General features: G+C 37.1%; 1 protein-coding gene across 1 annotated transcript in view; it reads right to left on the bottom strand.

Moving 5' to 3' along the window:
- Positions 1–25403, bottom strand: part of LOC149158326 (DEAD-box ATP-dependent RNA helicase 20-like) — a 246380-nt gene that overhangs the window by 25074 nt on the left and 195903 nt on the right. The window lies entirely within an intron of this gene.

Raw genomic sequence — 25403 nt, 5'->3', positions numbered from 1 at the left:
TGGTTAATTTACATGGTTAATTATGAATAGGGACTTTAAATTATGTTATGCTATTAAAGTCATAACATATTAGAGCTTCATAATGGTGATATCATGCCTTACATAGCTTAGGATTTAAAATTATGGATAGGAACTTTATATTATGTTATGTTAATAAAGTGGTGAGTCAGTGACATAATAAAGTGACCTACATGTTAATTATTGAACATGTCACTCATAGTTATGTGCACGTTTTAATAACCTATGCCTCTTCCACGAGACATTTCTTTGTATTGACTTATACACATCAAATCTCTCTCTCTCTCAGTATTCTCCATGTGTTATGTGCATCTTTAACAAATATTCTGTTGAGAAAAAGGGTACCAAGAAGGTGTTTTCTAGTGCTTTTTGCTTTTGGACTAGGAAAACATATGAGACACCTTTTTAGTAAGTGACTTTAGAAAAAGGGTACCAAGAAGGTGTTTTCTAGTGCTTTTTGCTTTTGGACTAGGAAAACATATGAGACACCTTTTTAGTAAGTGACTTTATGAGTTATTAAAGTCACGTGACTTTTAGTCATTTTATAAAGTTCAAAAAATATTTAGTGCTTTATTATATTAAAGTTACTTTATGTTTTTAAAGTGACTTTACGAGAAAAGAGGTACAATGTACAAAAACAACATTAAAGTGGCTACGGAAGTCATTAATGAAGGGGGAGACATGAAAAGGGGGTCAATGGGAGATTAGATCTCCACCCTTGATCAAGGAGAGCTGAGATCTAATCTCAGCCATTGATCATAGGGTTAGGGCTTCACTTCATTATGAAGACTAAAAGGGGAGAAAAGGCAAAGGGAGCTCATTCATTCTTCAAGTGCAAGGTTGGTGAAGAGGAGAGGAGAAGAGGAGGATGAGATAGCTTCAAGAGAAGGCTGAGATAGCTTCTAGAGGATGCTGAGGTAGCAAAGAGGGTGAGGTAGCAAATAGGGCGAGATAGCTTCTGCTGAGAACAAGAGGAGGCTGTGATAGCTGAGATAGAGACTTGCCAAGGAGAGATACTACAGCAAGAAGACCACCTAACAGACTGATTCTGAAGGCTGCAACAGAGGCCCGAATTCCTGGGAGTCTGGCATGTATTTCCAGGCAGAGATAGTGGCACGCATTCCTAGAAAAAAGCAGAGGTTCCAGCACACAATTCGAGGCAGCTTCATCACTTTTCAGAGGTCTGATCGACCAAAAAAAAGGGAGGACTGAGGTCTGTCAGTGAGAAATTTGAGGAGAGATTCCTCTACCGGCAGAGCAAATTTCAGGGGTCTGAGAGGACGAGTGCCCAAAAATCAATGGTATAAACTGCTGTAGCAAAGGCCTGAAAATATAGGAAGCTGAACGCTGAATTCAAGGCAGTATCAGCGTGTTTTTCTGAGGTTGGCAGCAGGGATTTCAAGGAGGGTCAGACTACATTTAATGCTGGTCTGACAGGCCCACAGTTTGAGGAGAAATGTCAGATTTGAGGCTCCAAAGTCGTAGCAGAGAAAGGGCTGTCAGTGGCACGCAGTTCTGGAGCAGTGATTGCTGAACTGTGCATAAATCTCAAGGACAGCAGCACGATTTCCTAGATATCAGCAGGGAGAGATAAGAACCCTGTGTAATGAATGCTGTGTAATATTTTCTCTGAGATAAGCAAATAAAAATCCTCTTCTAGACTGGTTTTCCCCTTGTGAGTTTTTCCAGGGCCAGAGATTGACCAAAAATATCAGTGTTCAATTTATGTGCATGCTTGTGTGAAATTTGTTATCAGCTGAAAGTGTAAAAGTGTAGTAGTGATAGCCTAGAAGTGTTTTGGTTGCAATTTTATATTCAATGTTTTAAATGAAACATGGGGTTGAGCATTAAACAATGACGTGCAAAATAAACTGAAACCAAAGGGGCTACAGTCACCTTAAATTTTCTACATATTCCAAGGGAAAAAAAACAGCTCAATCTTCAGATGGCAAGACAAATTATAATCTATTTTTCATTTTTTATTAAAGATTATTTTGGTTTCAGTTACATGAGGTTCAGAGTATCAGCAATGTTATCAAAAAGCTACAACATGACATAATATACAATGTAATGAATCCACACTGCAAAATTTCATATCTAAAAGCTCATTGAAAGTGTTAGATCTCACCAACATTGTCTGGGCCATAACAGATACTACTAGGAAAATTATTCAAGGGTGAAATATGTGCATTTAAATTGCACAGACTAGAAGGATCAACAATGGTTAGCAACCTGAATAGTAGAAAAATAAGTGATCGCTCTTGCTACGTTGAAAGCTTCATGGTACAAGTGTTAGAGGTCAGCAACATTGTCTCGTCTACAACAGATACTACTAGAAAAATTATTCAAGGCTGAAATATGTGCATTTAAATTGCACAGACCACAAGGATGAACAGTGGTTAGCAACCTGTATAGTAGAAAAATAACCACTCTCTTGCTGATAGTTATTATTGATGGTCTTGTATAATCTATTTCTATTAGTTACATCATGATATTTATATGCTTAACTAACAGGAAGTCAACTCCTGAAAACCACATATCTATTACCACCCAGTGCATTTCCAAATATACAAACCAATGCGACAAAATTCATATCAGTGACAAATTTACAATATCCTTTACTAACCATCCTGCTATTTATTTTCCCTTCAAGACATGAGCAGAGTTGTCAGGTCTATAATACTAGTAAAGCAGCAGACCAGGAAGACCTTCAGGAAGAGTTTCTCAAACATGGTATTAACTCCCTAGACTTTCAAATTATTGAAATTGTCTATTCGGGACTGTGCAAAAGTAAACATGTGTAGGACGATGGAAGCTTCACTTGCAACCCCACATTCTCACTGACAACAACTCCAAAGATTTAGAAAAAAAGAAAGCACAACTTATAATTGGTTCAAGTAATGAATGAGATTTTTGCTTGTGCATAATATTCTGATTGAGAAATCTAAGAAAATAAAAAGACATCAGAGTTAAGTTGCATGAGACAAGGAATTATGTACAATTTAAAAAAAAAAGCACAACTTATAATTGGTTCAAGTAATGAATGAGATTTTTGCTTGTGCATAATATTCTGACTGAGAAATCTAAGAAAATAAAAAGACATCAGAGTTAAGTTGCATGAGACAAGGAATTATGTACAATTTGCTAAACACGTACACACTGGAAATGTGATCCCCTAAAATTTAGCAACTGAGAAGTGTGGTATTAAAATTTAAATAACAGATAAAATATAACTTAAAAAATTAGAACTTTCATATAAATAGTACAATATCTTGAAAGAAAGAATAAAATCAGCAAGAATACTTAAATGATAAACATACACATCAATTTAGTAGGAAATCCATGTCAATATTATTTCCCTTGGATCATTACACTATGCAAAATTTGAAAATCCAAACAAAAAAAACTGTTATGAATAAAATATAAATATAATAATAATAAGGAATAGTTAATTGAATAGTAATTAGTTAATCAAGAGGCATGTCCCTAAGGACATGACCATTCATGACAGGGTACCTGCCTGCGCATATTAAGTAAAAGTGACATTCTCCTTTATTTTTCATTTTCATCCTTTTACTTAAATTTTTAACATTACCATGAGATGACTCAGGATGTTTGAGAGTGGTTCTACCCTCATTGGACTTCATATGGAGAAAATAGAATTTCATATCCTATTCAAAATTCAGCAGACTTAACAGTTTTCAGGAATTCAAGATCAATGGGATTGTGGCATTTCATTAGAATATATCAAGTATGAAGGTATGCGACTAGCGTTTAATCAAGAGCACCAAGCCCTATATGTACCCTAGTGTTGGTGGTGTTAATTGTTGAACTCCTTTGTCACGCGGCACGCCCTTAGCAAAAAATTACCTTTCAATCAAAGTCAAAATCATCGATCAAGCATCTTAAGCTTTTTCTACCATATTTTAAGTCTTGAATTAGGTAGTTTGATCAAAATTGGGCAATGTTGACTAATATCCCTAGACAATCGAGGTAGAGGCAAAGGCTAGACAAGAGGAGAAGAATCTAGATTCTAGATGGTTGATGCATCTAAATGGTTGATGCTCGAATAATTAATCATTAATGCACAATGGATGTTATATCTATCTTGATTTATGCAAAAATATGCATGTTTTCATGTCTTCTACAACTAATTTGGTATTTGAGATGTTTGTTTTGAGTATAAATGCAAAAAACTAAAAATAAAAAAAATAAAGACGCTTCGCTTCCTATATTTTTGGAAAATGACGCTTCCACGTCCCCGCTTCCAAAAAACATCCCTGCTTCGTGCAACATTGCATACAACACCTCTTGGTTGTTGATTAATTAAAAGAGAAAGGTAAAGTGCAAATAAAATTCAATTAAAAGTTGAAAATCTAAGACATTAGAAAGGTTAAGTGTCCAAGATACACTTCATTTAGATAAAGTGAAAAGTTATTTGACATTCTTTTAAAAGAAAAAGGGAGTATTTAATTAAATTAAAGAAAAAAGAGAGACTTATTTTATATATGTGTATATATTGAAGAAGTGGGTATCTTATAAAAATCCCAAGCTTTATTCAAAGTGTTATTTAATAAAATTATCAATAAAGACAAAAGGGATTCAATCTTTGAAGGAGAAAAATAAAAAGAAGGTAAAAAGATGATTTCCACAAAGAATAGTGGTTTCTTTTCAAAATGTCCTTTTTGTTCAAAAGGATATTCTAATTGTCAAGAGTCATTCAAAAATAAAAATGTGGTTTGCAGAAAATGTTACAAAATTTTTACCTTAGTCGAATCTCTAAGTGATGCACAAAAGCAATCAATCGCAAGAGATATAGAACAATTAATGGCAATATTTAAGCGACAACAAATTGCAAGTGGAACACCCATCATCACTCCTATAAAATGATGTAATCCAGTGTACCGAGAAAGTGCAGTTGGAAGATCAAGAGAAAGACAAAATAACCAAACTTCGGCAAAACAAGAAAGCGTTGCAACAAGAATATGAAGATCTTGCAGATATGAATTACAAAGAAGTAATGGAAAAGAACAAAGAAATTTCTCGCCTCAGGGACCACGTTGAAAAGTTAATTGCACAAGTCAAGAAGACTAAGGTCACAAAGAAGGAACTCAAGAAGCACCAATCCGAACAAAAAGAGGAAAACTTACGTTTAAAGAACCTTAATAAAAAATTATTAGAACAAATCAAAAGTTTAAAAAATGAAGAGAAGGATATTAAGGCTAAAGCCATCAATTCAGAAAAATAACTTTCACATCTAAAGAATCATAATCAAAACCTTCTTACGCAAATAAAGAAGCTTAAAAGTGACAAAAAGTCGCTAAAAGACAAGTTAAAACAACTTGCTCAAGAAGAAGTATCGAAATTATCAATCGTAACAGTCCAAGTTAAAGATAAGAGAACGAACGTTGATCCAGTCAATATCACAATTCAAAAAGAGGATAAACCAGTTGAAGCGAAGATGTACTCAGAAGTTGTAGTTCAAGCAATGGAAATTTCAAGTGAAGATTTCACAATTAATCAAGTGACTTTTGTACCTAAAAGAAATCAAATTCCTTCAATAAACCACGAAATTACCACAAACAAATTGAGAGATCACATCACAAGAACTCCTCATCACCATCCAAATTATAAAAGCTGATACCTCAACCAAAAACAAGTGACTTATGTTCCTAAGAACGTTGATGTCACCATAATTCAATCTTGTGATAAAAATCCATCTCAAGTTTTTAGTAACCGCAAGATTCCACAAAAGATTGATTTAGGATGGTCAGATCCCTTCTCAGTGCAACAGTTTTGTTTATCTCTTAAAAGATCCTATCATCTTGTATCAACGAAGATGACAACTCCAAGAATTCGAAAAGTTCTTAAATATGTGAAAAGATTAAAAGAAAAAGAAACAGATGATACGCCTTGTCAACAATAAGCTTCGAGGACAAAGCTTTTTGAAGAGGAAGACAATGTTATGAATAAAATATAAATATAATACTAATAAGAAATAGTTATTTAAATAGTAATTAGTTAATCAAAAGGCATGTCCCTAAGGACATGACCATTCATGACAGGGTACCTACCTGGGTATATAAAGCAGACCCTCATTTGTAACTCAAACATCTCAATAGTGTTCAAATATTCTTCTATAATATATTATTCTCCTATCATGGATGTTTATATATTTCAGATCTTCTGAAGTAGTCTGCTGCGTATACGAACTTTGTTTGTTACAAAAACCTTTATAAATAAGGCTATACATCCAAAGTCACCCTTGATATATAAGGTTATATGTGTCGATATACAACATTAGGTAAAGCCTTACAGTCATTCATCTCATATTCTTCATTGAGAGAAATAGAACCAGATGCATGTTCAACAGTGGATTGGAAGAAGTATTTGTTAGAAGATCAGAAAGGCAGAAAGATTTTCTTATATAGATAATTACTTGTGATTCTTTTATCTTTATGTTCTTCTTTTATCTTTTAGTTCATCAAGCAATTACCAAAACAATAGCACAAGGACAATAGATGTAGGCAGACAGCCAGGGCAAAATCCCTATCTATGGGAAAACCCAGTCAACAATTCTTCCTTCAATAGTTTCTCAAGATAATCCAAGACTCTTGACCTAGACAAAGACTTCCTCCACACCAAGTCAGCCCTCAATCCTTCTTGCAGATGATAACCCTTCAATAGCAACTTCGACCTAGCAGCATCAACTTGCAAGAGCAACTTCAACCCAGCAATCAGCAGCAGCAGCTTGGACTTGACAAAGGAAAACTTCAATCTCCCTAGATACTCCTTAGAAGTGAGAGATAGATGGTCCAAAATTTCGATCTTGGTGTCTTCTTTCTTCCTCCAAAAACTCGCACTCCTTTCTAGCCTCTTTCTGACTCTTTTTCAACTTCGCATTTCTCAGCTTCCAGCTTCAGGATATCGAACTATGAGAGAGAATGAATTGCTCCAAATGAATTCGAACTGCCTTGTATATATAGCCTTACAGTGAGGTCAAATTGTCATCATGAAGCCGACTTGTTCTCTTTGAGGCCGACTTGACATGGAGGTGACAAAATTCATTTTTATCTCAAAAAATAATTCTTTTTACATGATTCAAAAGCCCAAGAAGGGTCTCTTTTAATGGAAAATGACTCTAATGACTCAGAATAAATCCTAGAAGTCCTCAATGGGGACTTTGACCTAAAACAAGATGACCCAAGCATGAAACCCATGCTTTAATAAGTCATAATAATAATAATAATAATATTTTCTTCATTCTTTTGATAAGTACATTTCATTGTGACTCAAATACATTTATGAAGACTGAACCTAGTTACATATTTCAACAGTGTTTCCACTTCTACGTTCCTCGATATCTAGCACAGAAAGAGAGAGTACCAAGCTAGAAGATTCAGAAATCACTAAAAGAAAACTCTTACTTATATCAAATGAGATGTTTTTAAGGTTTTTCTATTTCTAAAAGTTTCCTTACTTTTATCTATTGTATAATGTACCCGGCCACTTAGGAAGCTTATGACAAAGTCCGCTAGCCTAAAGTAGTTCCCATAGGCTAAAGCGGGGAAATATTTAATAAAAGGGACTTAAAGAGCCTAAGGAAAACATTATAAAGTCCAAAAACGAGAAAGGGTGATATTTCCTAGCCAACTAAGAAGTCACTTTAACTTTATAAAATGAAGTATGATAAAGTGACTTTATAAAAGTGAATTTAATAAAAAGGGAAGGTGAAAAGAAAACCCTAAACTCATAAAAGAAGCAAAATGAGGAGACTCTCCTCATTCGTGCAGTGTCAGTTTTTGGAGAAAGATCTCTTGAAGAGAGTTTGAAGGAGAAGCTTGGGGTTTTGGAACCCTAACCGCCATAGTAGACTTCGGTGTTAAAACTAGACACCCTAGTTTGGATTTGTGAATCGAATCACACATATTTCACCACTGGGCTTCAATGGAGAACATACTTTTCCAGAAATATTGAGGTATTCCGGCATTATCAGTGGATTTTATGTTCTTATTGGGTATTTTCTATTTTATCTTGACAGGTTGGAGGACCCATGAAGAATCTAAGTTTCAAGCTCATCATAGGAGGTCGATTTAGTGTCTAGACTCTACACTAATGAAGAGTACGAATTTCTGAGTATTATTTGACGAGTCAAAGTACCATTGCCTGCTGAAATCTCTTGGGTCGAGTTGCTTGGTGATACTTGAAGGGCTCTCTGTGAAGTGAGGAGGATGAGTTGTACTATAAAGGCTGATCTAAATGTTGAAAGAGAGAATAGACTAAATGTGGAGTTCTAACTTTTTTTCTGGTCAAACCCACACCCACAGAGGCCACGATTTCGGGATTTAAAGAGGACTGCATTTTGTACTCAGAGTTAGGCTGTGCATTGCATCAAAGGACGAGTTTGCTGGGCTGTTCCAGACCAGAACCAAGTATTACCTTTGTTGTGCATGTAACAGACCCCAATACCTACTTTCTGAACTGCACTGAAGATTAATGATAGCTGGTATGGCCACTGGTAGGAAGGGATAGGTGCTGAAGCTTCCAGAGGAGGATCCTGTTGTGTATCATGGTCATGGGAGTCTCAAGAAATAATTCGTGGGTTTATTATTAGCAACTGGAAGCTGAAATCCTCCATCAGATAATGTGCTCTGCTCAGAACTATTCGCTGGAGTAATTATCAGGTTATATTGCTCTCATTTGTTCTCTGTACATTTATATTTCAAGAAAGAGAAAGGTTGTATGTATTACTGTTATCCATATACTGTTATATAACAGCTGTGTAGTCATTTCTGGGTTAGATATAAGCATCATAAGTTCATTTCGAAGTTTGTGCAGCACATATCAAACAGCGTAAACCATTTTGGAAACAAAATTTGTCAAACTCACCTATGGCAATGTGTGTTTGATGTTTGACAAATTGTCTCACTGTAAATATCACTGAACCTAGAAATTTAGTGACCATTTGGGAGGTTTACCTAGTTGGGATTTTACAGTGTTATCAGAGCCTTAGACTTGTCTCAGACGTGGGTTATCAGTTTGAAGACTTAGTTGCAGACTGACAGTGCTTTCATGATAGAAGAAAACCCCTATACAAGGATAACATATAGGAGGAAACACACTTACAGAGGAAGATATCCCTGATACGGAGAGTGAAGAGACACCAGAAAAGGGCAAGAGGGTAGAGAAAACACCTGAGTTTGAAAGGCCAGATATGGGATATAAGGAGGAACAGGCTTTTAACAGCTTGCTAAGGGCTATAAATGACTTGGCCAAGGGCCAAAAAAAGATGGTGGACTTGATGAAAGGCATGACAAACACAAGGACTTCCACTGGGAAGGAACCTTTGAATGGGGAAGGGTCCAACATTGCTGAGGACAGTCAGGCCTGTACTCATGTGCATGACCAGTCACGCACTGCTAATAAAATGCCCAGACCCAATATGCCTCAGTTTGTACAAGAGACAGCAGAGGACTTAACAAAGCAAGCTGATTTTGGAATCCCTTAGGCAGATTACATAGAGCAGTACCAAGCACTGGGGAGTGTTGAGAAATCTAGGGCATTCAGAGTCACCAAATTTCTCTGCTTGATAATTGCTTGTGATATACTTTTACTTCTTAACTTATAGTCTTCTCTTTGTTAGCTTATTAATGTGTTCTTGTCATCAAAACAATTACCAATGTGCACAATAAAAGACAAGTGACACAGTATGTAGGCTTGTCAGCGAGGGCCAAAACCTCCCACCTCTTGAGAGGAAAACCTGATCAAAATTCTTCTTCTAGATCTTCAATTGATAAGTACCAAGACCATGACACAAACCCTTGACTCTAGTATCCTCCCAAGAACCTTGTCACTAACCTTGATGCCCTACCTCTTCCCTTCCTCGACTTTCTTCTTGATCTCGAACTGCTCTCCTCGGCTCCTTCTAGAGAAACTCGGTCTCTATCCTTAACATTGCTCCTTCTTGACTTCCTCTAGAGAATCTCGATCTCTAGGTCTTCACTGGTCTCCTCTAGAGAAACTCGGCCTCCCAGAAGAATCCTTCTCCCTTGCTTGTCCGGAAGAAACTTCGCTGCCCTAGAAGAAACCTATCTTCACACTGCCCAAAAGAAACTTCATTGCCCCAGAAGAAACCTATCTTCACACTGCCCAGAAGAAACTTCCTTCGCACTGCCCCAGAAGAAACCTTCCCTTACTTCTTCGCACTTCTTTTCAACCTCTACTTCGCACTTCTGTTTAGCCCTTTACTTTGCACTTTTGCTTGTCAAAATCAAGTCCAGTTTCTTGATCGAATTGCGTATCTTCAAGTGAGACAGAGTTGGGCTATTTATACACCTCCACACATGTCCTTTAGGCCGATATGTTCACTTGAGGTTAGGCCGACTTCATCTAGCAGTTTCTCCCTTCGTTGTAGGTCGACTTGAAGACGATAGGTGACAAGGTCCTGGAGGATACTTTACATAGACAAGATTGACTCTTTTACAAAGTGTAACATGACTTCATTACATGACAATGACTCTAACATTTTATGACTAGATGACAAATAAATCATAAAGACTCTCAATGGGAGTCTTGACTCAAAACAATATCTCTTCCTCATGAAACCCATGAAGCAAGTCAATATAATAAATTTATTTTCCATATTTACATCTCATTACATAAAATCATATTTACATGTCATTATGAAGACCGACCCTACTTACACTTTTCAACACTCCCTCTTAACTATGGAGGTATTCATAATGGTACTTGGACTTTCTCAATCTGAAGAATCTCTCATAAGAAGAATTTGGATTTGTAACTCATTTGTATAGCATCACATCAACCATTAGTGTTACATAGTAAGGCCTTGACTAACAGCTCCATCTCTCCACAAGATCTGAGCTCAATGTTGGCGAGACCAATGATTTATAGACACCATCATCATTGTCTCTCTCAGAACATACCCCACCTGGGTTCTCTCATGATATGTTCCATGAGGACTATTCTTATCTTGGACTCCCCAGTTCTCAAGGAATATCAGTCCTCCATGACTACTCTTTCACGAGATGCCCTATTTCATCCCCAAAGAGTATCAGATGCCAAAGGATTACACAATCCTCCATTCTATCTTCCCAAGTTAAGACCAGAACGACATGTCTATCTCTCCCTTTCAAACCAGGAGGACATATTCCATTAAAGGAATGTACTCATTCCTATCACAAAGGAATATACCTAAGCTCCCTATTGTACTCATTCCTATCACAAAGGAATATACCTAAGCTCCCTGCTTAGGAATTTTCCAAGTTTCTTCCGAGTAAGAAACTTCTTTTCAGGCTCCCTCTTAACCACTGACCTATCGCAACTCCTCGTGTGGAGATCTTGAAACAACCATCTGCTTGAAGAGCTCCTTCCTTCGATGTCATGAATTTTTTCTTCATTAAGGAGTCTTCATCTTTGGGAACTTCTACATAGGACACGGATCATCCATCACTTTTATCCATGAGTTAGTCATGTCCTTAACTCATCAAAAAGTGATCCATCAAATTTTCCATCTGGCTTTGCTCCATGACATATTTTTCAGAAGGACATTACATCCTTCTATATGGTCTGCTTGGAAGTCATCCACAGATTTCCCTTTGGCAGTCCTACATAAGCCCATCCAGATATTAGTTCAAAAATAAATGAACACTTTAAATCAAAATTACCTTTTTGATGATCTTTCACCATGACATCTTCCTATAGGTATCAACATCCTGCATGCAAATTGACACATCTCCCACTGATATCCATTGTCAAGGGTCTCTATCTTTTTCCGACTTCCATCAGAGTCTTCACATCCTTCTAGGAGATCTTCTAGTCAAATTTTCTTGGACTTCGGATGTTGAATGCCTTCTACCTTCGTTGCATATTATCACGATCTCTTCCTATCTTTTCTCACACATTTCATTCCCATGAGCTTCCAATCAGAGTTCCTTAATTGTAGTCAGCTTCCTTATGATTCATATGAGAACATATTATGTTGATTTCATCTAGTGTGATTTATGCTTTTTCTGCAATCTTTCGGAGGAGGAAATTCCTTCTTCTCTTGATCATATTTCCCAAGATAGTGATCCATATTATCTGCAACCATATGACATGACTTTCATAATATCCTATGTAAGCATACATACCTCATCTTCCTTTCGGTCATCCTGACTTCCTTTAGCGGCTTCAATTGAAAGAACTTTATCATGCTTTCCTATTATGTCATCATCCCTTGAAGCCCATGAGTTGGAATTTCTGATGAAACATTTGCTTCCTTTCTAGATTGATGAATCCTTTGATGAGGATTCCATCAGAGAAAGTTGAGAATGTTTCATATCCTCACCCGACAGATGTTTTCTTTATTGACTATGGTGATCCCAGTCGATGATGACCTCTATTTCTTTCTATAAGTATTAATGAGGTTTTTCCAAGAGCTCCCATTCTTTGTAATCAGTGGAATTTGTACCAAACATATTTTTTGCTTCCCATGTCACGAGCTCTTACTTCTAATGCTTCTATCACGGTGCTATTTCTAATCTGATGCATTCTATTTTATTTACATTGCATCCTATTTATAACTTACAAGTGAAAAGTACCTTCTAGTGAAGAAGATCATCTCAGTCATAGTAGAGATCTTTTCGCTTCTTCTTTCTTAAGCCTCTTTGTCTTAGGTTCTTTCACTTCCTTAGTAGAATAGTCTTCTTCCCTGTCCCTCTTACGTTTAGGACAGTCTTTTCTATAGTGCCCAAGATTTTGACAACCATAGCATCTTTCCTTAGCCATGTTCTTCTTTTTCTTTGGAGTACCAAACTTTCCAAATTTTCCTTTTCGTCTTGTCACTAATTGTTCCCTTCTATCTGATCTTTTATCACTTTCTTTCTTCATCCTGTCCTCTTCTACCTTGGAGAGAGATCATAATTTGATGAATGGGATAGCTTCCTCTTCATCAGTAGATATGATGTTACCTTGTTCATTAGTTAGTGTGTTTAGAATAACAAAAATTATTTCTTTCTCAAATACCATCTCTGCCAGATCCTGCAATTGCCCTTGTTGGAATATATTATATTCCTTGGAAGGTAATAATGTCTTTGTATTATGTTGGAAGTTATCCACAATCTTATGTAAAAGAGTAATACATTATATCCCATATTTATTATGGCATAGTATACTCTTGTATTCATTTATTATATAAAGAGGTGTTGTTTAGGAGAATTATATTATCCCACATTTAACATGTGAGAGTAATTCCTCCACATCTCTCGGTATATAATAGGGTCAAGGAAGCCTCTTAACACATACCAATTTTGTGATACCATCACATCTTATCATGTGCTCACAGCGTACTGCTATTTGTATCTGGTTATTTGTAGTTGCTCTCTTTGTAAGATTGTAGGAGATTTCTGGAGATAATAGAAGACAACCTTCCCATGGATGTAGCCCAATTGGGTGAACCACGTATATCTGTTGTATTCTTTTTCCTTGTTCTCTTTCTGTTCTTATTTATATGTTGATATATTGTTGGTTTCTTAGATAGATAGCTAGTTTAATAGATCTAATATTCTAACATGGTATCAGAGCCATGGCTACTATGATCTAGCATCTTCTTTGAATTTAACCATCAATGTGTATCTTCATTTTTTGTTATCTGGGCACTCATTATTTTTTGTAGATTTGCTTTCTATATGGTCACCATTAGGCTTCTCTTCAGATCTGGGCATGATTCTACATATTTGAGTTTTTTTTCTCATAACCCTGACTTTGTTATGTAGTTTTTTGCAGATTTTTTTTTCAAGGGGCTCTTGATTATTTTTCTGTAAGATCTATATGGTTTTTGGATTCTCCTCAAGGAGATCTATCTTCCAGTTGTAAGATCTGTGATTTTCGTCCAGTTTTTTGGTCCTTTTTTGCAGGGCGAAAGATTGGCGGACCAAGGGTTCAGATCAGAATTTCGGCTACATAAGTGGATGCAGAGTGGCTGCGCCATTTCTGAAAACTGGTTATAATGAGCATTTGGAGCATTATTGAGTGTTTTTTGTTTTGACACCCGACATTTTTTGTCAGATCTGTTACCTTCTATGCAGAATTTCCCAAAACAGAGTAGATATTTTGGTTCCTCTCGCCGAGCTACCCAATTTCAAAAAAAAAAAAAACTGAAACAGAGTATCGAAAGCAAAATTATCACTGATTTAAAATTGACAGTTTTTTCAGGTTTTTTGGTGACGGTAGAACGAACTACAGAAATTTACAGTTTTCTATCCACTTTTTCTCTTGTCATTTCTTGCATTTGGGTTTATATTTCTTGTCAAAATTTCTATCATTATGACTTCAGAAGTAGCTTTTGTTCCTGAACTTGTCGGTTCTAACTATCTTGCATGGAAAAGGAAAATGATTGATGTTCTCAGGAGTAAGAATCTATGGAGGTTGGTTAATGGTGAACACAAGAAACCTACAGATGCTCAAGCCTTGATTAAATGGGAAGAAAAGTGTGATCAAGCAAGAGGGCTCATTGGTCAAACGGTTTTAGATAGTCTTCAGGTGAGTATTGAGGCAGAAGACAACCCGGTTGAGGTATGGATAATTCTTGCTTCTTTATTTGATAAATTTGATGATGTTTCTGCTTATTACCTTGAAAAGAAGATTCATGAGCTAGATCCTACTAATTTTGATAGAGTAGAATTATATCTTGCTGAATTGAAAACCTTAAATGAAAAGTTAAATAATTGTGGTAAAGATTACAAGAAGACAGACATCGCTCTTATCATTTTTGTAGAACAAAAATTGCCATCTTGTTTTGACACGTTCATCCAAACTAGGAATAGGAGTCTTGAATTGTCTCAAAGTACCACGAAACCTACTTTTGATGATTTCTATAAAGGGTTGATAAATGAGCAAGAAATGTTGATTGCTTCAAGACAAGTCTCACCTAATAAAACTCTTATGGGACATAATAAGAATCCTAAGAAAAGTTTTAATAATGCTAAAGGTTCTTATTCACACACTTCTAAACATACTAATAATAATGGCCATGCTTCTCACACAAATCATGAAACTAGTAAGAGGAAGAAAGTGTATGATCCTTGTAAGCATTGTGGTAAAACTAACCATCCTGAAAAGAAGAAAATTTCTAATGAATCTCAAGTAGCTTTATGTGCATCTATTGTTTCGTCTAGTAATTCTTCTTCTAATGTGGAATGGATAATGGATTCTGGTGCTTCTAAACATATGACTGGTAATGCTTCTTTATTTACATCTTATGACACTAATAAGCACTCATCTCAGAAAGTTTCTATTGGTGATGGTAAACAACTTTCCGTAATTGGTTTTGGTAATATTAATGTTGCTAATGGTCAATTGGAAGATGTTTTTCATGTTCAAAACATGCCCATCAACTTACTTTCTATTTATCATGCATGTCAGAAAGGTTTTAAATTTGAAGCTTGGCCTGATAAATATGTTCTTAAAGATATCAACTGAAATTACAAAGTAGTCTCTTCTGGTCTTGTTGATCATACAGTTGGTTTATATAAATTTGTTGGTTTTAAATCAACTACGAGACAACCCTTTTATTCCTATGTTGCTCATGTTGATGAACTAATTCAATTATGGCATGAAAGATTGGGTCACTTGAATTATGGTAAAATACAAATGCTAACTAAAACGATTCATGGTTTGCCTAATATTTCTTCTACTACTGGTGTTTGTGAAGGATGTGTTCTTGGTAAACATCATAGATAAATGTTTGATAAAGGTCAAGCCCGACGTGCTAAAGCACCTTTGCAATTAATTCATAGTGATATCTGTGGTTCTCTTGAAGTTCCTTCAATATCTCATGCAGTTTATTTTCTTACATTTATTGATGACTTCAGTAGAAAATCTTGGGTTTATTTTTTGAAAAATAAAAGTGAAAAAATTGTAAAATTTCAAAAATTTAAATCCATGGTTGAAAATGCATCTACTAAGAGTATTAAACAAGAATAAGCAAGAATTTGATGCATATTTATCTTAACATGGTATTCAACATCAAAAGACTGTTCTTTACACACCTCACCAAATTGGTGTTGCTAAAAGGAAAAACAGAACTTTAGTTGAAATGGCTAGATGTATGCTTTATTCTAAAGGATTGCATAAGAAATTTTGGGCTGAAGCCATCTGTTGTGATAATTTTATTTTAAATAGAGTTCCTACTAAATTTGTTAAGCATGTTACCCCTAAGGAAAAATGGAATGGACGTAAACCGGATATTAGTAATTTTAAGGTGTTTGGTTGTGAATGTTGGGCTCATATTCCTGATGAAAAATGGAAAAAGTTAGAACCCAAATCTCACAAGTGTATCTTCATTGGTTATGATGAGAATTCCAAGGCTTACAGGTTGTTTGATCCTTCTAATCAAAGTGTCATAATCAGAAGGGATGTTCAATTTCATGAAGTCTCTTCCCCACCTGAGTCTGTAGAATCTCATGTTACCCTGAATTTACCAATACCACTTGTTACTCCTATTCTTGTTACTCCTCCTTCCAGTTTTGTGCCTCTTATTGATCTTGATTCTTCCTCTCCCTCAAGTATTCCACCTGAAACTCATGAAGCTCCTGAAGTGACTCTTGTTCCTTCTACTCTTCCTGTTTGGGCTTGGAAAACTCTTGAATCTGCAGGTAGTGAGGTCGGAAATCCTTCTGACACTCGTTGAACTAGATCTAACTTTGCTCTTATGACCAAAGTTTTGGCCACAGATGATCCTACTACTTATGCTCAAGCTAAGGGTAAGCCTCATTGGGAACAAGCTATGTTTGCTGAATATGAATCTCTTTTGAGAAACAAGACTTGGTCTCTTGTTCCTCTTCCTTTAGGAAAGAATTTAGTTGGTTGTAAATGGGTTTATAAAACTAAGTTCACTACAGAAGGACAGATCAAAAAGCATAAAGCTAGATTAGTTGCAAAAGGTTTTAATCAACTTGAAGGTATTGATTATAACGAACTTTTTGCTCATGTTGCTAAAATGAACACGATAAGAACCATTTTGTCACTTGCTGCATCTTATAAGTGGGAAATTCATAAAATGGATGTGAAAAGTGCCTTTTTAAATGGTGATCTTACTAAAGAAATTTATATGCAACAGCCTCCTGGTTTTATTTTTGCCAAATCCTCAAGTTTAGTATGCAAATTACACAAATCTTTATATGGTCTCAAACAAGCATCTAGGGCTTGGTATGATAAAATTGATGCATATTTCTTGAATAATGGTTTTAAGCGTTGTATATCTGATCCAAATCTGTATGTTAAGAACTTTGGTGATAATGTCCTCATTATTGTTTTATATGTGGATGATCTAATTATCACTGGCAGCCAGCTTGTATTAATTCAAGATATGAAAATTGCTCTTCAAAAGCAGTTTGAGATGACAGATCTCGATACATTGCACTATTTCTTGGGTCTTCAGATCTAGCATATGGCCGATGGTATTTTTCTCTCTCAGCCTAAGTATGCAACAGATTTATTGGCTCGTTTCCATATGAGTGATTATAAACCTGCTCCTACGCCATTTCAATCTAGTGTAAAGTTAACTATTGAGTGTACCACTCCACTGGTTGATGCTACTCTTTATCGTCAGCTCGTTGGCAGTTTGATATATTTAACTCACAGCAGACCAGATCTCTCTTTTGCAGTCAATATGGTTTCTCGATTCATGCAGCAACCTCGTGAAAGTCATTGGCAGGCAGCCAAGAGAATTTTGCGATATTTACAGGGAACTGTTATGAAACCAGCTATAGGGACCTAATAGGGACATTGCATTATGGTGTATTTTATTCGAGCAGTGCTATAGTTTTAGTCTATGGTTATACAGATTTTGATTGGGCAAGTGACAGTTCTCATCAATGGTCAATTGCTAGTTACATATTTCAACTTGGTTCAAGCCCAATCTATTGGTCCAACAAGAAGATAAAGACTCTTTCTTTATCTTCATGTGAAGCAGAGTATAGAGCAACCAAAGAAGCAACTAAAGAAGTCATTTGGTTACGACATGTTCTTACCGAGCTTGATCTAGTTCCGAAATTGTCCACTATGTTGAAATGTGACAATCAGGGTGCAATTCAGCTTGCTTATAATCCGATATATCACTCCAAGACGAAGCATCTCGACCTTGATGCTCATTATATTCGAGGTCTTGTCACCGATGGTATTCTTTCTCTGGAGTATTGTCCTACCGAGCAGCAGGCAGCCGATATCTTCACCAAATCCTTGACAAAAGCAAAGTATGTGCATCTTCGTTCTTTGCTTGGGATGAGGGAAGTTGTCATCAAGGGGGAGCAGTAATGACTCCTTCCTTCCTTAGTGTTAGGATGGGCCCTTCTCCTAGCCATTATTAAGGGGGGTGTTTTATATTCCTTGGTGATCTAGGTGGATCTTTAAAAAGTACCAGTGGCATGGTAAAAAGGCTCAAAACTCAAAATGACAGAATCTGGATAAACTTAGCATCGAATTGAAGCGCTCGTCATCCTGATTCTAACAATGTGAACGACACTCAAATCTGAGCTCATATGAAGAAGTTAAAGCAATTCAAAGTTCAGGTTTGACTTGGACAGGTGGCAAAAACAGATGACGTGGCAGAACTCTCAGCGAATGGGGGGAGCGCCAAGTGGCAGGCCGCCATTGGCCCTGCATTTCGCTGATCGCAAAAGGAAGAGGTCCGCAGTTAACGAAATTGGCCCTAGCACTATCAGGTTAGAATCGGCCCCAAAGCAAAGTCGCAGTGCGATGCGATGATCGCAATCGTAATCAATGAATGAATTGAATTGATTTACATGAGCAAATGAAGCTCAATAAGTAATACAGAGATATTTATAGAAATAGAAACATCAAGTTTCTATTAGAAAATAGAAACAACCAGTTTCTTCTAAGAAACTGCTAAAAAGATAAAAATAGAAACAGTTAATAAGAATGAGCATTAAACACTAAATAGCATACTCTTCACCTCCGTCGAATACGACTGAACCACTGAAAGGTGAGAAGTCAATAAACCAGTCACGCCTGTGAGAGAAATGGCGCGATGCACCAGAGTCAATGTACCAGGCCGAAGACGGGACATGAACTGAAGACCTTTTAGCCATAAAGGCGTAAAAGGTAGATTCTGTCTGCTCGGAATGTTCTGCAACATTCGCTGTCTGATGGGGCCCTCCCTGTTTCTTCTGTTCAGAAGCAATCCTCTGTCGGCAATCTTTCTTCATGTGGCCGAATTTGTGACAGTAATTACACTGCACATTTTTCTTTCTAGCAGGATCAAAAAACTGAGAAGAACCTTTCTGCTGAAAGCACTGAGAGGACTGATATTTGGCAGCAAAAGCATTTTCTGAAGAGGCTGATGAAGCACCACTACCAAACTGTTGTTTCCAACAATCCTGCTGCATGAGTTTGGTGCATAACTCCGGAAACTTCAGATCAACATTAGTGGAGGTAATGTTGAGTGTTTCTATGAAGTGCTCATAAGATTTTGGTAGACTTTACAGAGTGATGACTACCATATCTTCTTCCTCCATGGTCCGACCAATGGTTTCGAGCTGATCTTGAATGTCTTTAATCCTATAAAGATGTTCCTGTAGAGACATATGTTCGTCCATCATGATGGAGAACAGCTGATTCTTGAGAAAGAAAGCTCTTCTCTTGTCGGATGTCTCGTGCAATTCCTTCAAATGTTGCCAGATGTCGGCAGCTGTCTTGCCGGAAGGAATCTATGGTAACTGATCATCAGTCACAGAGAGTTTGAGAAGCATAATAGCCTCTCAATTTCGATCATCAAACTTATCTTGATCAGTACCAGTTGTACCAGGTCTGAGCTCTATGCCCAAAACAAGCTCGTCAAGACGCCTATATTCAAAAATGGTCAACATTCTCTGTTTCCAGATGTTATAATTGGTGCCATTAAAGTGCTGACTGCCTTCCAACATCAGATTTGCTAGTGAGGCCATCTACACGTTTCCCAAGACACGGAAAACAACAAGGAAGTCTAGCACGGATTTCAATACAGATGTCCACTGAACCAGACAAAATCTGACAGGTGCTAAAAACAAAATTTAAATCTGCTACCAAAACGATGCACCCAAAAAATTATGACGGCTACCCAGTTGAGATATCACAAAACCCACAACAAATCTGGAATCGGAGAAAAAAATAATAATAAAGATAAATAAATAAATAAATATAAAAAAAAAAAAATCGAAAAAAATAGAATACCTTGGTAAAAACTCACAAGCTGCCCATGGAACAAAATTCTTGCTTAAACACCGGAACACGTTCAATGCTGCTTTAATACTGGGACCAGAAAAATGCCAAATTGACCGCTGACTGTTACGTAAAAAAAAAAATGCTGACTAGATATTGGATTCTGAAACTAGTAACCCAAGTTCAAATCTCAGTGCAACCTGAGCTAACTGTTACGGACAGTGTCGGGCGTCTCCAGGGATCAATTGGAGAACAGAATCGAGTGGCGTTCTGGCGTTTCAAATATCTGCGTAAAGGTAGAAGTATTGAGCGTGCCTGCGTGTTGACTGGTTCCAGCTATTCGAAAGATGGTGATTCGCTGAGAGTGAGCGGCCACGGAGGACAGGTGACTCGGGGTCGAGGAGAAAGAGGAGGGATATGAATGCCCGTCCGAGTCGCAGCTACCTCGAATCCTCTCCGTGCTCTCCTATACCCTCCAGCGTCTGGTCACACGGAATGACCAATTCGTTCTTCCCGCTACTGAAAAGAAGAATTTTAGATGATAATGGCGGACTGAGGGTTCTATGCGCATGGAAATTGCAGCTCTCCGCCTCTTGTACAGCGTTTCCCCGCAGGCGTTTCGCCTTTGAAGCTAACTAAATTCAAAACGCATTCAGTGATATTTGCGAAGACTATCACTCTCGATGCAACGACACGTTGATACGTTGATAATGTGAATAGTCATCCCGTAAGCTATCCCTCCAAATCAACAGCGATTTAATATTTGCGGGGAAACAACTAGAAGATGGGTGCACTCTTGTGGAAAAAAAAAAATCGAGATTTGATATAGAGTTGAGGAAAGAAGGAATACCGCCTATACAGTAAACAATGAAACTCCCAGGTTCGATCCCCACGACTTATCCTTCAAGTACTGGAGATAGGAGCGGAAAAATCCTTCGATTACTGCGCTAATCAGAAAAACTCTTGCAGCCTAGAATTTATGACACCCAGAAAAAATTCCAAACTCCTAGAGAGCTATTTCGAAATGAAGCAAAAATTTTCAGATAATGAAAAATTATTTCAAAAAATACCTAAGCTCTGATACCACTTGTTGGAGTCACTATTGTCGTTACACCAAAACCCGCAGGTGTTAGTAAACAGACACATCGCTAGTGTTAAGCACATGCCATGAAACACACGGGGAGCGTGACCTTCTACACCGCCATTAACGGGGAGCCAACAATCTCCCCCCCAACGCGAGCCCAGTGTGTTTCGAACTCGAGACCTTTGGCTCTAATACCATAATCAATGAATGAATTGAATTGATTTACATGAGCAAATGAAGCTCAATAAGTAATACAAAGATATTTACAGAAATAGAAACATCAAGTTTCTATTAGAAAATAGAAACAACCAGTTTCTTCTAAGAAACTGCTAAAAAGATAAAAATAGAAACAGCTAATAAGAATGAGCATTAAACACTAAATAGCATTATTCTAATAAATCGCACATCACAAAGGGAAGGCATTATAGAATCGACCCCCGACAGTCAGGATTGCGATTGCAATATCACAATCACATATCGCACACGCCGCATTCATAAACCGTAAGACACCCTTGGCTCCGCCGATTGCGATTTGTGATGATTCTATTGGATCTGATATATATTATGTATTGCGGTTGATAATTGTCGTTGAGTCGGAGTGTTATCACAGATCGCTCATCATTTCATCGCCTTTCATTCATCGCTTAATGTAAAGGCACGGCACTGTCCGCCGATTTAAACATCGATTCTTTGTGTTAAAGCCGTCAGGTTAAGGTAATGTGTGGTTAAGAGGTTATGAAAGTTTTTCTATATTTAAACAGGTTATTAGCCTCATACTATTCCAAGTCTGAGATTCCAGGTATGGAAACCGACTGCCTACTATACTTGTCATTTGTTGAAACTGACGGGGTTGAGGAGTTAGCCACCAGCATATATAATGGACTGTCCGCACAAGAAAAAGGGGGAGACTAGCATAGAAGCTCATAAACTATTGTGTATAGCAGTAACCCGACCTGGCAGCAGGTTGGAACCTCGCCTTGAGCAACAGGGAGGTTCTGAGAGGGTGCAGAAGCTTCATTTCTCTGAACTAGGTGTTCAGATAGGCGATTTTGCATGATTTTTCGCCAAGATTTCAGTGGTACTATCTGTTTCTGAAGCTAGGCTCTCCATTCTTCATCCACCATCCAACTTGGAGGTATAAGGAATGTAAATGAATGTTGCTTGTACTTTTATCTCTTTTTATGCCCTTTATGCCCTCCCCACTATTGAGCAAGGCCCAGAGATGTAGTCAAAATTGGATGAACTTTGTAATCAAATCTTTGTGTCATGGTTTCATGCTTATCTTATTATTTCCGCACTGTTTTATGTGCTTTTAAGTTCCATGGTTAATAAGCTCTGTTACATGTAATTCTGATGAATCTATAAATAAAAGATCTTGGATCACTTGGAAGGTAATAATGCATTCGTATTATGTTGGAAGTTGTCCACAATCTTATGTAAAACAATGATACATTATATCCCATATGTATTATGGCATAGTATACTCTTGTATCCATTTATTATATAAAGAGGTGTTATTTTGGAGAATTATATTATCCCACATTTAATATGTGAGAGTAATTCCTCCACATCTTGGCTATATAGTAGGGTCAAGGGAGCCTCTTAACAAATACCATTTTTGTGATACCATCACATCTTATCCTGTGCTCACAACATACTGCTATTTGTATCGGGTTATTTGTAGTTGCTCTCTTTGTAAGATTGTAGGAGATTTCTGGAGATAATAGAAGACAACCTTCCAGTGAACGTAGCCCAATTGGGTGAACCACGTATCTCTGTTGTATTCTTTTTCCTTGTTCTATTTTTGTTATTATTTATATGTTGATATATTGTTGGTTTCTTAGATAGATAGCCAGTTTAGTAGATCTAATATTCGAACAACCCTTTTATTTGAGATGCTTTTGAAAGACATAACAATATCCCTTCATCCTGTGACACCTTCAATTTGTATAGATCAGATCTAAGTGATATGGTATTTCCTATCGTTCTTTCAGAGAAAAGTGCTACCAGTTTATCATAAATTTCTTCAGATGTCTCCAGCCTGGCTACATAGGAAAGGTGAGGACCTTTGATGGATTCCTTGAGAATCTTTTGAGCCTTTAGATCCCTTTCCATGTACTCAGATAATGCTTGTTCTTTGGATGTCTTGAAGACTTTTCCATGAACATGATCAAAGACTTCATTTACTTCAAGGACCATGTCTATTCGTATTTTCCATTCAAGGATGTTTGATTTCCCAACCAACTTTTGGTTCTCCTTGAAACATGAAGTCATTTTTACTAGATTGGATTATAATAAAAAGGCACTTACTTGTGAAAATAGAATCTTCAACTTGATGACGAACTTGTTGCTTCTTACTTCGAATCTTTGGTGAGGGAGGACTGCCTTATATGAGACTTTTGCTTCAATACAGAGAAGATTGTCTTTCAATCTAATTTTCCTTATATTTGAGGAGCTTCCACTTCCTTGGTGAAGTATGAGTGATAATCTTCTTGAAGTGTTGCTATGGTTTCAGTCTTTCTTCCTGCTTCCCTCTTGAAGATAACTTCAAGATTCTCGCTAGAGTATATTTCTTTGATCTAGGGCTTCTTCGATGTAGATCTTGATCTTTTTGCTTTGATAACCTTTGACTTGCTTTGATGCCTTTCTTTGAAGTTTGGTTCTCGTGTGTCTACTTGCTTTTCACTGCCCCTTCTTGTTTTTAGCACCTAAGCTCTGATACCATGTTGAGAAATCTAGGGCATCCAGAGTCACCAGATTTCTCTACTTGATAATTGCTTGTGATATACTTTTACTTCTTAACTTATAGTCTTCTCTTTGTTAGCTTATTAATGTGTTCTTCTCATCCAAACAATTACCAATATGCACAGTAAAAGACAAGTGACACAGTATGTAGGCTTGTCAGCCAAGGCCAAACCTCTCACCTCTTGAGAGGAAAACCCGATCAAAATTCTTCTTCTAGATCTTCAACTGATAAGTACCAAGACCATGACACAAACGCTTGACTCTAATATCCTCCCAAGAACCTTGTCACTAACCTTAATGCTCTGCCTCTTCTCTTCCTCAACTTTCTTCTTAATCTAGAACTGCTCTCCTCGGCTCCTCCTAGAGAAACTCGGTCTCTATTCTTCACATTGCTCCTTCTTGACGTCCTCTAGAGAAACTCGGTCTCTAGATTCCTATCTCGACCCCCCAGAAGAATCGTTCTCCCTTGCTTGCCCAAAAGAAACTTTGTTGCCCCAGAAGACACCTATCTTCGCACTGCCCAAAAGAAACTTCCTTCGCACTGCCCCATAAGAAACCTTCCCTTACTTCTTCGCACTTCTTTTCGACCTCTACTTCGCACTTCCGTTTAGCCCTTTACTTCACACTTCTTCTTGTTGAAATCAATCGAGTTTCTTGATCGAATTGTGTATCTTCAAGTGAGGCAGAGTTGAGCTATTTATACACCTCCACACATGTCCATTAGGTCGACATGTTCACTTGAGGTTAGGTCGACTTCATCTAACAGTTTCTTCCATCGTTGTAGAATGACTTGAAGAGGATAGGTGATAAGGTCTTGGAGGATACTTTACAATGTACATAGACAAGATTGACTCTTTTAAAAAGCGTAACATGACTTCATTACATGACAATGACACTAACATTTTATGACTAGATGACAAATAAATCCTAAAGACTCTCAATGGGAACCTTGGCTCAAAACAAAATCCCTTGCTCATGAAACCCATGACGCAAAGTCAATATAGTAAATTTATTTTTCTTATTTACATCTCATTACATAAAATCATATTTACATGTCATTATGAAGACCGAACCTAGCTACACTTTTCAACAAGGAGGGATTTCCGCGCTACTATAACCTTCACTAGTTTCTGCCATCTTCAACTGAAAAGTATACCCAAACCATTTCAGAAGGTTTCAAAGCAGAATCAAGAGCTACAGAAAACTTTGGGGACGGTGACCATCCCCTACTTTGACGGGTCAACCAAGTGTCCAACTTGTTCATGGGTTCAAAAGCTAGATATATATTTCCAGTTACATCAGATGACCGAGGAGGCTATTAAGCCAACCACACTACATT

This window comes from Pinus tabuliformis, chromosome 5_2, assembly GCF_031772625.1.
Source record: "Pinus tabuliformis cultivar Carrire ecotype Pingquan chromosome 5_2, CPIR1, whole genome shotgun sequence".
Classification (NCBI taxonomy): domain Eukaryota; kingdom Viridiplantae; phylum Streptophyta; class Pinopsida; order Pinales; family Pinaceae; genus Pinus; species Pinus tabuliformis.
The sequence above is the reverse complement of the archived record's forward strand: the minus strand, read 5'-3'. Positions and strand labels throughout refer to the sequence as shown.